Genomic DNA, 14,880 nt, shown 5'->3' on the forward strand with positions numbered 1-14,880 from the left:
ATATTGTGGTCCTGGTCTGCCCTGACCACCCACACTAATTAGAAGAATGTATTTGATTCTTAAGGATTCCCCATGAAATAAAAAGGGGGGGATGTTACAAGGAACGTCAGGATTTCTTGAGGCTAAGATTCTATTGTAACGCCATTTACCAAGAGCATTTCATTTTCTCCTGGTTCATCTGCAGTAGATGGAAACACTGAAAGAAGACAGCAACATATCTTCAAGCTCCAGACAGGTAGGCTAGAGCGAAGTGAGACAGTATGGTTCAGTGGAAAGAGCATAGGCCTAGGATATGAATCCAACTGAATACTGCATCTAGAAAAGAAAGAGCATTACACCTGCCTTCCCTGCTTCACAGAGTTGGGGTTGCTGCAAACAGATGCAAGGTGATCTATCAAGAAGTGGATTCACACTGAGAGTAGCATGGTGTTTCCCCATGCACATACACACACAGGCACACGTGCTTGCATGCGCACAAACACACTTCACTCATGTGGGCTACCTGCTTGGCCTATGTCTCTGGGATCTTCCCTTCTCCCAGAAAACCCAGCCCTTCCCCATTCTCCCCAACCCCTCATTCTACCTTTAGCCCATCCTCCACCTTCACGTGGCCTCACCTTTTGTTCACATGCCCCTCATCCTGTCCCTCCTTCCCAACTCCACAGGTAGCCCTGTCCACATCTTCTACCGCTCTGGCTGTTCCTTCCTAAAGTGACCTCCCAGTCTGCTCTTAGCCCCATCCCCCTCTCGTCTCCAGACATGGATCCTCTGGCATCTCCCACCTTTCCTGCCTGTGTCACCAACCACCTATGTTTAAATAGCCAGCCTGAAGTCTGTCTGGAGCTGCCGAATCAAATTCCCAACTGAGAGCAAACCTCTCCAGCTAAATTATCTGTTGGGCCATTTAACATGTGCAAAACTGAGTTATGACTCTTCCCCCCCAACCTTCTCCACTTCCTGTATCTAATCTCAGCCCTGCCATTATTCCATTATCCCTTCATTTGTTCCTGCAATACAGATTTACTGGGCATCTATGTGTGTCAGACAACGTGCTAAGCACTGGCAATATAATGGTCCCTGTCATCATTTGATGGGAAAGATGGACATTACTGTGGTCGGAATGTTGGTGTCTCCCCCAAATTCATACATTAAAACTTAATACCCAATGTGATAGTATTAAGAGGTGGGGCCTTTGGGAAGTGATTAAGTCATGGGAGCTCCACGCTCATGAATAGGATTAGTGCCCTTGTAAAGGAGGCCTGAGTGAGCGGCCCTCCCCTTCCGCCATGTGAGGATGAAACATGAGGCACCATCTATGAGAAACAGGCCCTCACCAGGCAAAAAAATCTGGGCATCTTGATCTTGGACTTCTCAGCCTCCAGAACTGTGAGCAATAAATTCTGTTATTTATAAGCTACCCAATCTCAGCCCAAACAGACTAAGACAGGCATTAATCAAATAGTCACAAATATGAACACAGTTATAACTGGGAAATTTCTTAAAAAGATATATACCGTGTTTCCCCAAAAATAAGACAGGGTCTTATATTTATTTTTCCTCAAGAAGACACCTTAGGGCTTATTTTCAGAGAATGTGTTATTTTTTTTAAGTACAGTACAACAATCTACATTTATTCAAATATAGTTAAGTCTTCTTCTTCTGTAACATCATCCTAACTCTCCAAACCCCGAGTTCCATCCTGAATTTCGTGCGACTCTATTTCCTTTAGAACCATTGGCCCCAATCTCTCATGTCGAGCAATAGAGCTCTCATGGGGCAGATGAGAAGGGCTGCTTGTCTTCTTTACTGCTCCACGATGAAATGCATGGGTTGTGCAGATACGCTGCGTAGCCACGCCCATCACTAGGTCCTATTTTCGAGATAGGGCTTATATTGCGCAAATGCTTAGAAATCCTGCTAGGGCTTATTTTGTGGGTAGGTCTATATTTTCAGGGAAACATGGTATGCAATGAGAACATATGAGAGCATATATAATGGTGCTAAGGAAAGCTTTTCCAAGGAAGCAACTTGTAACACATGAGCTCAGATCTGAAAGCTGAGTAGCATCTTATAGAAAAAATCAGGTTGGGGGTGAGGGAATGTTCCAAACAAAAAGGAAACATTTCTCTACAAAGGCCCTGGGCCAGGAGGAAATTGGCAGTTTCCACAGCCCAAAGAGCAAGGGAAGATGACATGAGATAAAGTGGAGAGTTGAGTAGGAGCCAGACTTTGCTGGGCCTTACAGGCTGTTAAGGAACTTTGTCTTCTTCCTGAAATTAGTGATACATTATTTGACTACCTTCAACAAACATTTATTGAACATCTGCTGTGTTCCAGGCACTTTTCTGGATGCTGGGCACACAGGGAATACATCAAGGAAGGACCCTAAGTCCCTGACCTCACGGAGCTCACATACCAATCACACATGCCACTGAAGGCGGCTGAGCAGAACCACCACGAGGTGCCAAAAGTGGGTGCAGACAGGTTACTGTGGTTGTCCAGGGGTACGTGATGATAGGCTGGACTAAGACTAGGCCGAGAAGGGAAGAATTTGGTGAATAGAAAGATACTGAACAGGTGCAATCAGCAGCACTTACTGATGGATTGGCCAGGGTGTGTAGTTTTATTTATTGTGAGATTTTCTTAAGTTGTTATTATTTTAAGAAGGAAGATTCATGAAGGATGAGTCTTAAAACTTGCGCTGAAGGGAAGGATCTTATTAAGAGGAAAAGACTGACCATACACAAGGGAGAAGGGGCGGTTGACCATTGAAGGTTGCTGAGAAAGCAGCAGAGAGTGGTATCCATCGCCTCAGTAGAGAATTTAGCCTTACGACAGGGAGGGAGAGATCCCTTATTTTAGTAGGAGGAAAGGTGAGGAAAGATGCAGTAGGTTTACTAACTAGGTGGTAGGTAACAAGTTAAGAATCTGGTCTAGGGATTGCCTTTCCATTTTTTCCTATAGAGAAAGTGACAAGGTCATTTGTTGAGAGTGATGTGGAAAGAAGCACAGATGAATTAAAATTAAAGGAAATCAGCATTAACAGAAAGTGGGAGAAAGAACCTTCCAGAGTGATTTAGCCAGATTGCCAGGCAAGTCAGGGGCCCTCCAAGGTCAGTGATCCTGCATAGCTATGTGTGGTAGTCAAAAAAGGTCCCCCAAAGATACAGTCAACTCTCTGTACCCATGAGGGGTCAGTTCCAGAGCCCTCCCTCAGATACTAAGAGCCATGGATGCTCAAGTCCCTTATATAAAATAACCTATGCACATCCTCCCATATAATTTATATCATCTCCAGATTACTTAAAATATCCAGTGTAATATAAATACTATGTAAGTATTTGTTATGCTGTGCTTTTTATTTCTATTATTTATTATTGCTGTATTATTATCTTTTCCTAATATTTTTGATCTGCGGGTACAAAAAGGTGACTGTATGTTCATGTCTAATACCCAGAGCCTGTGAATATTACTTTATATGGCAGAAGATGTGATTAATTCAAGGATCTTGGGAGGAGACGTTTATCCTGGATTATCTGGGTGAGCCCTAAATGTAATCACATGTATCCTTAAAAGAGAACAGCGGCAGGAGTTTTGAGACTGAGACAGAGGAGAGGGCCATGTGAAGACATAGGCAGAGACAGGAGTGATGCAGCCACAAACCCAAGACTGCCCACAGCCACCAGAAGCTGCAAGAGGCAAGTGACGAATTCTCCTCTAGAGCCCATGGAGGGAGTGTGGTCTTGTTGACACCTTGATATTGGCCCAGTGAAACTGATTTTTAACTTCTGGACTCCGGAACTATGAGAAAATAAGTTTCTGTTGTTTTAAGCCACCAAACTTGCAGCCATTTGTTACAGTAGCCCTAGGATATGAACACAGTGTTAATCCACAAATCTGCACTGAAATGTGACTTTCTCCAGGTGCAGGTTCAGGTGCAAGCACAAAGAAAGTGAAAAGATGTGTTCATTCACGTTTAGAGTTTTGCCAGATGGATGTGAGGACAAGGGACGAGGAAGGTATGGCCTACGGCAGGAGTGCTACTGAGATGATGTGCTATATAAGGAGGGAAGAGAAAAGAGGACAGGATACTGGTCGGATGGGGAGTCAGCAGAGGGCTTGATGGACTAGCGGCCCGCCACCTGTGGCCACACAAAGAGCCTCAGAGTCCTATTCAGCCCTTCATTTGCCTCCTGCATTCAACCAGTCAGTTGCCAGTTCTCTAACGTCTGTGCCATTCATCTCCTGCCCAGAAGACATCATCATCTCTCACTGGGGCTCTTGTCACAATCTCCTAACCAGCCTTCCTGCCTCTGCTCTTACCTCCTTCAAGCTCTTCTACACTGATGAGCATTCTCTCCCTAAGAGGAACATTTAACTATTATGTTGTTCCCTAGTCTAGAACTCTCCAGTGCCCTCTCCCCTTGCCAAAAACCAAAAAACAATTTCCATCTTCAATTGCTAAAAGGATAAAGTCCATAGTCCTTTAGTTTCATCTCACGCTCTAACCTTTGCACTAATTCCAGAATTTCTTGCCATTCCCAGATCATAGCATGCTTTTCCATGCCTCCAACCCATGGTTCACACTTTCCCCTCTGCCCAGACTGGCCTTTCCTCAGCCTTTGAGATCCAAATAAAGCTCAGCTTTCCTCATGTTCCCCTAATAATAATTGCTAATGGTTATTTAGTACCAAGGTGTTAGACATCATGTTCATCACTTTCTCTAGAATTATCTCATTTGATTCACCCACTGAAGTAGGTACTATTATTATTCCCGTTTTCCAAGGAAGAAGAAACTGAGGCTTAGAGAGGACTGACAGCAGAGTTGTAGAACCAGGATTTGAACCCAGGTCTCTCAGGCTCTAGACTTTAGCTCTCAACAGTGTACAACACCCTACTACATGACCCCAACTCCAGAACCTCTTTGTGCATACCCTAAAGGCATTGAGATAAGAATTATGGAAGTTATAATAACTAGTATTTAAGTGCTTCCTATGTGCCAAGGACTCTAACAACCATCTTTACAGCCTTGACCTCTTTATTATTTCTATTTTCCAGACAAGGAAATGAAGATTAAGAGGGTTAAAGAAAGTTGCACTGTTAGCAAGAGTAGAACAGGGATTTACATCCTGCTGACTAATGTGAAAGGCCCCAGTCTTAATCTATCTCCATCTCAGCCCAGGGTCTAGAGCATCAAAGTGGGCCACAAGTGTTAAAGCGAAGCAAGCATGGGAGTCATCACCCTGCACATGGCACTCAACGCCATGGGAATGGACAAGTCTGCCATAATACCATAGTGCAGAGAAAGGACAGAAAAGGTCACAAGACTGAATTTGGGGGCACTCAACGTTTAGAGTAGCGGGTCCCAGTGAGGGTGACTTTGTCCCCCAGAGAACATCTGGCAATGTCTAGGAACGTTTTTCATTATTACAGCTGGTGGGGGAAGGGGCTGCTACTGGCCTGCAGTGGGTAGAGGCCAGGAATGCTGCCAATCATCCCACCGTGCATGGGACAGCTGCCAACAACAAAGAACTATCTGCCCCCAAACCATAAAACTCCTAGAACAGAACACAGGGAGAACCTCCTTGACATTGGCCTTGGTAATAATTTTTTGGATATCACACCAAAAGTTCAAGCTATAAAAACAAAAATAAGTAAATGGGGCTACATCAAATTGAAAAGCTTCTTCACAGCAAAGGAAACAATCAACAGAATGAAAAAGCAACCTATAAGCTAGAAAAACATAATTGCAAATCGCGTATCTGACAAGGGGTTAATATCTAAGATTTATAAAGAACTTCTACAACTCAGTAGCTGAAAAACAAATGGCCCAATTTTAAAAAAAAAAAAAGGAAAGGAAAAGAACTTGAACAGACATTTTTCCAAATAAGATATAAAAATGACCAACAAGTACATGAAAAGGTGCTCACCATCATTAATCATCAGGGAAATGCAAATTAAACCTACTATGAGATATTACCGCAACGTCCATAAGGATGGCTATTATCAAAAGGACAAGAGATAACAAATGTTGGTGAGGGTGTGGAGAAAGAGGAACCCTTGTACACTGTTAGTGGGAATGTAGATTTGTATAGCAATTTGGAAAACAGTATTGAGGTTTCTCAAAAAATTAAAAATAAACTACCATATGATCCAGGAATACTGAAGGAGATGAAATCACCAACTTATAAAGATAGCTGCACACCCATGTTCATTGTAGCATTATTCTCAGTAGCCAAGATATGGAAACAACCTAAATGTCCATCAATGGACAAATGGATAAAGCAAATGGACATACAATGGAATATTATTTGGCTTTAAAAACATAGATTCTGCCATTTGCCACAACATACAGGGACCTGGAGGACACTATGCTAAGTGAAATAAGCCAGGCAGAGAAAGATATTGCATGATCTCACTTATATGTGGAATTAAAAAAAAAAAAAAGAGCTCAAATACACAGAGATAGAGAATGAAACACTGGTTACCAATGTGGGGGGCAGAGAGGGAGTCAAGAGATACAGGTCAAAGGATGCAAAATAGCAGATACGTAGCATGAATAACTCTAGAGATCTAAGGTACAATTTGAGGACTAAAGTTAACAAAAATTGCATTAGGCATTTTTGTTAAATAAGTAGATTGTATCTGCTCTTGTCACACAAAAAAAGTAACTATATGATATGATAGATACGTTAATCTACTTCACTATAGTAACCAGTTTTCAATCTATACGTAAGTATCTTATAACATCATGTCATAAACCTCAAATATACACAATAACACTTATTTTTAAAAAATAGAATTATCTGGCTCCAATACCAATGGTGCTAATGTGGGGTCCCTTAGTTCCCCACCCCCATCCCCACTCTACTTCTGTGTCCCGATGGAAAATCACACATTGCCCTGACTGCCCTATGACCCAGCCAGCTGTGGACCTGAAACCAAAGAGGGGCCTTGAACATTCCCAGGCACTGATAAAGGTCTTTAGACTGTTGCCCAAAACACTGAAAGAAACCGGAGCCAGCCCTGAGTCAAATTCCTTAAATCCTCGTAAAGACTCCACGCCTGGCCCCCTCGCTGCAGACATACCTAGGCTGGGCACTCCTTTTCCCTCGCGGTCCCACTCCAGGGTCACTGCAGCACTCTGTAAGCTAGTTCCCCTAATAAATGCTGGGGGATGAACACCCTGGCATTAGTGCTTCTTTCTTTGGAGTCCGGGCCCCATCTCAGGGCAGTTCGGGCCACTCCCTCATGTGGGAATGCCCCTGCCACCATTCCGGCTATGGGAAGAAATAGCTGAGTTTGAGACACTGAGATTAAGAGATCAGGGAGAGGAGAAGTACATAGAGGCAGAGCCAGAGGCAGAAAGAAAAAAAAAAAAATCTGGATAGCCATGAGAAGGGACTTGGGGAATGGGCAGCCCTCTCTGTGGTGTCGACAGGGGGTGTGTAAGAAGACCACGTAGTGTCCACTGACAATGTGCAGACGGTTGAAGAAACTGCTAAAGGTTATTTCGGTGGAGCAGTGGGGCCACCTCCAGACTGGTGGGGGTCAGAAGTGGATGGACAGTGAGGCAGTAGGGAAAACGTGTAGGGACAACTCTCTTGAGATGCTTGGCTCTGACGGGGACAGAAAAATGAGGCAGTGGTGGCAGGAGGTGTGGAGTCCTAGGATGTTTTGCGTGTTTTGTATGACAGTCAGATATTGGAGGGACTTCCTCCTTTAGCAACCGGAACCCCTGGCCAGGTTTCCTAACAACACCCTGGTTCTCTCTCTCCTTGGGGGGCACCTGTGTTTTCCCATCTTCCCTGTCCTGCCAGGTTTGCCATCTCCAGGAAAACCACACCGCCTGTCCACTTGGCTCTAGAGTCTGGAGAGCTGATGGAGAAAGTTATTTAATATAAATCCAGTCTGAAAGTGCGCCCGGAATAGGTGTTTTCTGAACTGGGTATCCCTGTTGCTAGGCAATCCTTTGGTCCACTTCTCGTGGACTCACCGTCACCCTCCTCCTGCCCTGTCCCATCTCCTCAGGCCTCAGCCCGGCCCTTACCTCTCTGCAGATCAGCTCACCTCTGTGTCCTGGAGCCTGTGTCAGGCCAGGCTCTGATCAACATGCTTATATGTTTCTTTAGCGTGGCCTTTGGCGCCCTGGTATCAGATTCACATGAGGTCCTTGTAATAGATGCAGGGTCCTCGGCCCCAACTCCTCACCCCCTTGGATGTTTAGAAGCAAATTCTCTGGGTTGAGGCCCACAGAGGTGCATTACAAACACCCAAGAGATTCTAAAACCACTGTTATACATTATTTAATTTTCTCAATAATCCTCTGTAAGGGAGGTATTACTATTAAAGTCAGAATTATGTGGAGAACATCCTATGTGAACTCTCTTACCTTCCTTCTTGTTCGTCATCACATTGTTGTGTATTTTCACCAGTTTTCCTTGCCTTCCCCCATCTCAAGAAAGATGCTCCCCAAATCCCCCAATCAAGGCTGTCCTCTTTAAAGGGTTGTCTTTGATTCAATTCTGGTATTTTGATCTCTCAATAACAAAAACAATAATGATAGCAGTAGTTATAATAGCTAACATTTATTGATCACTTAGCATGAACCAACTACTAACTATAATATCCTTTATTTCTTATAATCTTCAAATATTTCTTCTCCTTTCTCTGTCTCATATTCCATTATATGTATTTTACATCTTTTGTAATTTTCCCACAGTTCTTGGATATTATGTTTTGTTTTCATTCTTTTTCTCTTTGCATTTCAGTTTGGAAAATTTCTATTGACGTATCTTCAAGCTTACTCATTTTTTCCTCAGCCATGTCCAGGCTGCTGAAGAGCCCATCAATGGCATTATTCATGTCTATTACAGTGTTTTTTATTTCTAATATTTCCTTTTGATTCTTTCCTAGAGTCTCAAAATCTTTGCTTACATTACTATCTGTTCTTATACGTTGTCCACTTTTTCCATTAGACCCTTAGCATATTAATCATAGTTGTTTTAAATTCCCAATCTAGTAACTCCAAAATCTCTGCCACATCTGAGTCTAGCTCTGTCTCTTCAGCCTGAGCTTTTTTCCCCTGCCTTTTAGCATGCCTTGGAATTCTTTGTTGAAAGCCAGACATGACATACAGCATAAAAGAAACTGAGGTAAATAAGCCTTAGTGTGAGGTTTATGTTTACCTGGCTACGAGTTAGGCTGTGTTCAAAGTTTGCTGTAGTCACGGATGTCAGAGGCTTCAATTCTGATGACACCTGGTGTCTTGGTTTTCCCTAGAGACTCATTCTTAGGTAGAGTTTGTGCCCTGCAGCTATCTCAGTTGTAATCTACTATTTTTATACTGGAACTCTGTTGGTGGTGAGGTGTTGGGAAAAGGAGGAAGACTGTAATCTTAGATTAAATCTCAATAACTTATTGGGCCAGATTCTCTGGGCTGTGATCTTCAGAAGGGTTTCTTTTCTTCTTTTTACTCCATATATGTGAGACAGGAAGGCCAGAGGACTGGAGTTTGCTAGCTGCCCCTGCCCCAGGTCAGATGAGCCTGGTAAAGTAGTTTCCATCTATCTTGCCCAATAATAAAGGACTGGTTGAATATATTATAATTCAAAAGTATGATGGAGTATTATAAAGTGATTAAAAAATCATTTGGAATAATATTTAATTGCATTGAAATATACTCATAATATTCATGAAAGATAAAACAGTATATAAGACTTTCTATATAGTGTGGTTCCATTATTTTGTTCAAATGTTTTATATATATATATAAATTTTATATACATACTTATATATATAAAATTCTGTTTTCATATATAATATATAATCTGGGAACAAATACATCTAAAGTGTTAATAGTGATTATCTTTAGATTATAAAAACATATTTTTATTTCTTCATCATGCTCTGTTTTTATCCTTTTCTGAATTGTCTAACACAAAACACAGGTGTGCTCTGTTAAAAGGAGAGATGCTTCAGTCTCAACAAGGCATCTGGTTCCCAGACTCAGGGCTTGCTAGAAGGAAAATGCCTTTTTGTCTCTTCTGGGAGCAGGCACCAGAGACCAGGGCCCTGGGAGCCCCAGGACCCAACATCCATCCCGGCCACTCACAGTGCACACTGCCTCTTGCTCTTCTTACAAATGATTTGCACATGGCGATTTTAAGCAAGAAAACTAAGCGTCAAGCAAGAGATACTAACATCACGTCTATAACATAATGTATTCTTTTGATTGTTCTTTTAGCATCGCAGCTCCGCAGAGGCATGTCAACACCAAGTGAGTTCCTCAAGGGAAGGGGCAGGCACAGCATGTCATTTATCCTCTGCTTCATTTATTTATTTAAGAAAACTTATACTGGTGCCCTTGTGAGGCTCTACGTACTTGTCAAAGAAGAGACAATGAAACATTAAAATGTGGCACGTTTTAAAATAGAGCTGTGAGGCAAGAATAGAATAGTCTTCATGCACTCTTCCTCCTCACTCTTTGTCCAGTTGCAAACTTCAACCACCCTAAAACATAGCTCAGAAGTTGTCATCTCTGTCAATGTCCTTTCTGTCCTCCCGAATCAGCACTCACTCCCCATTTTCTGTAAATGATTGTTTTCTTATTTGCACACATACTGCAATATAGTTCTTTCTACTCAGGTCTCTTTACTCTATGTCGCATGTAGGGAACGACAGTATTTTCCTACAGTAAACAGATGAGGCTGCCTCGATATCTAAGGAAATAAATATCTACAGGTGCATGCCACCATGCCCAGCTAGTAATACAAGTTTTAAGAATTGGTAATTTACTCTTTTACCGGCAGTCCAGCCCCTGAATATCTTGCTATTATACTTTGAATTAACCCAGTTAGCTCAACAAAGAGTGACTCTATGTCTCTCCCCTCTCTGGCAGCCAGAGGCAGATACCCCAGTGTGCCAATGCGGCTATGCTGGAACCTGCGGCTGGAGCCAGAGCAGGGGACCTCACCCCCTTCTCCTTGGACTGTCTTGGGAGTGGCAGGAACTATAACCCTCCCTCCCCCCCATACCAGGAAGCCCCCTGCCCTCCCCACTAAGTCTAAAGAGGTATGAAGGCAGCATTTAAGTTTGCTTTCATTGTGTTTGCACTTGGTGAGTCTGTGTTCTCCGTGTAAGGGCTCACTCATTTGGAAGCAAAATAACCCTCAAAGTCACTTTAGAGCTGGAAATGTAATCTTTAACAAAATTTAAAGAATATTGAATGACTATGGTTAACAACAATGTATTGTATATTTCAAAGGAGCTAGAATAAAGGACTTGAATTGTTCCCAACACATGGAAATGATAAATACTCAAACCGATGGATGTCATAGATACCCTGATTTGGTCATTACACAGTCTATATACATAACAAAATATCACATGTATCCCACAATTGTGTGAAATATTATGTATCAAAAAAAGAACATTCGAATTTCGTGGTGATTGTTAAATCCTCAAAGTTGTCATACTAGGAGTGAAGGTGTTACATAAAGCTATATCTAAGTACTTGTTAAATGATGATAGCATTTGTCATTTCTGATTGTCTCCTTATATTCCAATGGATGACTTGTGAACTTTCTGCCACACCTGTCAGCAACAGAGGTCAATTTGAGGGATGATGACAGCTTCATCTCTGTTTTTCTCACTGCTGTATCCCTAATGCCTAACTCCACGCCTGGCACCTAGGGGCACTCAACAAATGCTGCCGAACACATGAACAACTCCAAGGATGACAGCTTTGCCACAGAGAGAAAACACTTTCATGCTAGAGCTGGAGGGGACAGGCATGGGGTCTGCATCTCTTAGGAGCAGGAGAGGTAAACTGAGGGGCATACATTATGATTCCTTCCCCTCTGACCTCTGAAACAATGGGAACCCCAGTGCAGTGTGCATTTTCATGGCACAAGGGCAGGACAAGGCAGCAGGAAGGAGATGAAGTTTGAGAAAAAAACTGGCACAGCATTTGGCCCCTCGAGATGTGAATTTACTTAACCTCTTGGAGACTCAGTTTCATCACGGGAAAAATGGGTATAACAATACTGACCTCCCAAGGTTGCTACAAGAATTAAGTAGAATAATGCACATAAAACACCTGGCACAAAGACTGCCATCATTGAGAAGTCATAGCGGGCCCTCATTTTTCCACTTAACACGTACACAGTGAGATGCAGTGCCCACAGTGGTCACAGCAGGGACCTGCAGCCAGACCGCCTGGGTTTCAACCCCAGCTTTATCACTCAGAGCTGGGCAGCCTTAGGAAAGTTACTTAATTGTTCTGTGCCACAAGTTCCCCATCTGTGAAAAACAGGATAATGATGCTTACCTCATCGTGTTGCTCTGAGGATTAAATCAGTAAACGTAAACTACTCAGGGCAGTATGTGGCACACAGCGCAATGTTAAGTATTAACTATCTAATAATGATTGTATGCTTGGCATTTCTATATTTCTACTCCACTCTGATCCCTCTAGGGCTGCTGGAACCCATGAGAGGGTAGCTGGGAACAGACGGATGTGCTGACGTGGTGATGGAGGATCTCGAGTTAGATGGGCTGGTCTGTGTCTCGTTTCGACAATGGTTCTCCAACCTGCATGCTGTGAAAGCACAGGTTGTGGGGCCCCACCCTCAGGGCGTCTGATTCAGTCAGTCTGGGCAGGCTTGAGACTTTGCATTCTAACAAGTTTCCAGGTGGCACTGATGCTGCCGGCCCAGAGACCACACTCGGAGAACCACTGCCGTGTAGCAAGAAAGGATGTCGGAAGCGCCGAGAGAAGGAATAAGGAAGAATGCATGAAGAGTTAGGAGTTCCGAAACATCCCAAACAGGACTGAGTTGTAGACACTAGCAGAAAGAGTCATTTGGTCACTCACTAATTCAGCAAATATTTACTCGCCGTCCCCCTATGAGCAGGGCCCTGTATTCACCAATCAGCTGCAAGGACAAGAATTAAGCTGGGCACATACCACAGTGAGTTTAATTCAATTTGTTGAATTAAACCAGAACAGCGCTGCTATGGTTTGAATGTGTCCCCCAAAGTTGGAAACTTAATTCCCAGTGCAACAGTGTTGGGAAGAGGGGCCTAATAAGAGGTGATTAGGTCATGAGGGCTCTGCCCTTGTGAGTGAATTGGCATCATGATTACAGGAGTGGATTTGAGATAAAAGTGAGTTAAGCCCCCTCTAGGTCTCTTGCTCTCACCTTCTCTTGCCCTTTTGCCATGGGATGATGCAGCAAGAAGGCCCCTCCCAGATGCCGACACCTTAATGTTGGACTTCCCAGCCTCCAGAACTGTGAGCCCAATATGCTTCTATTGTTTATAAATTACCTAGTCTCAGGTATTGTGTGATAGCAGCACAAAATGGACTAACACAAGCACTAAAAAAAGAATACAACCACAATGAGTAAGATGTGCAACGTTTGGGGGATGGACATGCTTGAAGCTCTTACTCAAGGGGGGAGGGGGGCATGGGCAATGTATGTAACCTTAACACTTGTACCCCCATAATACGCTAAAATAAAGAAAAAAGAAAAAAGAAGAAGCCATATCTCCATTAGGCCTGACTCTTAAGTCTAAAAATGGGGATAATGGTTCCTATGCACTAGGGTTGTTTGAGAATTAAACAAAAATAAAGTAAGCTAACTAACTAAGATAAACAAAGACAAAGTAAAGCACTTAGCATGGTGCCTGGCATATGGTAAGCATCCGACAAATACTGGCTGTTGTTATTATTATTATTGGGTCACTCTTTCAGGTACATGCCAGGAGGTTCCTTGCCATGGAAGGACATTACAATGAACACGGAATTAAGTCTCACTAGGCCAAAAGTCTAGAATCCCAGACAACAGTAAAAACAATTTTTTAATCACAGGATTCAAAATTACAACCTAGCCACAAGGGATTAGAAGATGTCCTTGGACGGGGAAGGTATTTTGGGGCAGGATCCTCGGTAGAACCCACAAATTGTACCAGAGTCCCCATCAGCCAGTCATGAGTGTTAAGTATTCTTTCTGAGGCTTTTTTCCCCCCTCTTAGCTTGCAAATGCCAGCTAAAACTGAATTCCAGAACAATGGAAATCTGAGATGAGAAATAGTTACAGCAAATTTGGCCAAGCCTCCTCCCCGGATCGCCCCAGTCCTTCTGGGACATGTTCTGACAACTTGCCGGCCCTTTTTTAAACCTCTGAAAGCGGGCGATGTTCCTTACCACTTCCCTTGGAATAATATTCCACAGTGAAATATGACTCACTGTCAGGGCCCTTTGCCTCTGAGATTCCCTTTCTTTTCTTGACCCACTTTCGTCTTACTCTGCCCTTTTGTACCAAGTCAAATGAAGCCTCCCCTTGCGGAGGTTGCTCTGCAAGGACTGACATTTAAAGACCATTACCACCTCTTAAACTTGGCCCTGTTCATTTAGCCAAGCAAAGCATGTTTAATTCTTTTAATCTTCCCTCATAAATCAATCTCTACATTCCCTTAATAGTCCTTCTCCTGTGCTTTGAACTCCCTCCAGTCTGGCGGTCCTGAGCTCTTGTTCCGTTTATACTTGAGAGTTACCAGTCAATCACGAAATGCCTGTGCAGGGAACACAGCTGGGCCGAGCCAGGGCTCCCAGCACTCTCCCCACGCAGGACTGCGTGCTGCCAAAGGGCACTTGCTCCGTGATCTGCTGGCACGGAGCAAGCCCTGCCTGGTGGCCAGCCTTGCTCAGATAGGCTTGCAGCACTGCTGCCCACTCCATTATGGGTGTTCAACTGGGCTTGTCCCACCTGGCCAGCGGTCAAAGGGACTGTATGGGAAGCTACCAGAGACACTTACACCTGCCGGGTTTCCACCTGTAACCAGGCCATGGAGGGCCACAGGATAAGCGTAGGT

The 14,880-nt window shown here is 43.4% G+C and overlaps 1 protein-coding gene across 1 annotated transcript in view; it reads right to left on the reverse strand.

The window, feature by feature from the left end:
* Positions 1 to 14,880, reverse strand: part of SPON1 (spondin 1) — a 254,246-nt gene that overhangs the window by 213,491 nt on the left and 25,875 nt on the right. The gene's annotated exons all lie outside the window — the stretch shown is intronic.

The sequence above is a fragment of the Microcebus murinus genome, chromosome 4 (genome assembly GCF_040939455.1).
Source record: "Microcebus murinus isolate Inina chromosome 4, M.murinus_Inina_mat1.0, whole genome shotgun sequence".
NCBI classification, from domain to species: domain Eukaryota; kingdom Metazoa; phylum Chordata; class Mammalia; order Primates; family Cheirogaleidae; genus Microcebus; species Microcebus murinus.